Source organism: Eimeria mitis, genomic scaffold (genome assembly GCF_000499745.2).
Source record: "Eimeria mitis Houghton genomic scaffold, Emh_scaff336, whole genome shotgun sequence".
Taxonomy (NCBI): Eukaryota; Apicomplexa; class Conoidasida; order Eucoccidiorida; family Eimeriidae; genus Eimeria; species Eimeria mitis.
The window spans coordinates 15,425-15,901 of record NW_013571699.1 but is presented as its reverse complement, the minus strand read 5'-3'; positions in this window follow the sequence as shown (position 1 = coordinate 15,901).

The following is a 477-nucleotide window of genomic DNA, read 5'->3' as shown; positions in this document are numbered from 1 at the left end:
TGTATTTTCACGTCCATTCCTTATAAACCCTAAACCCTAAACCCTAAACCCTAAACCCTAGTCTGTTGTTCCCTCTTTTCTTTCTTTCTGTCTCTCTTATATAATAAACAGAATAATTAGGGTTTAGGGTTTAGGGTTTAGTGTGTGTATACAGCATACTATACTACCAAGATGAAGGGGTGCTGGTGGGGGGGCTGCATGCACGCAAAGCAGCAGAAACCACTAAACTTATATGCACCCAAACCACCCAGGCTATGCGGGGGGTTCTCAAGGCTCTAGGGTTTAGGTAAACACGAGGGTTTAGGGTTTAGGGTTTAGGGTTTTAGGGTTTACGGGTTGGGGGTTTGTCTAGGGTTTAGGGTTTACTGGGAATATCAAGGGTTTAGGGTTTAGGGTTTGTTTCTGTCTCTGTTTTTTAGGGTTTTTTCCTCTTTTTTTCTATATAAATATAAATATAAATATGTATATAAATAGAAT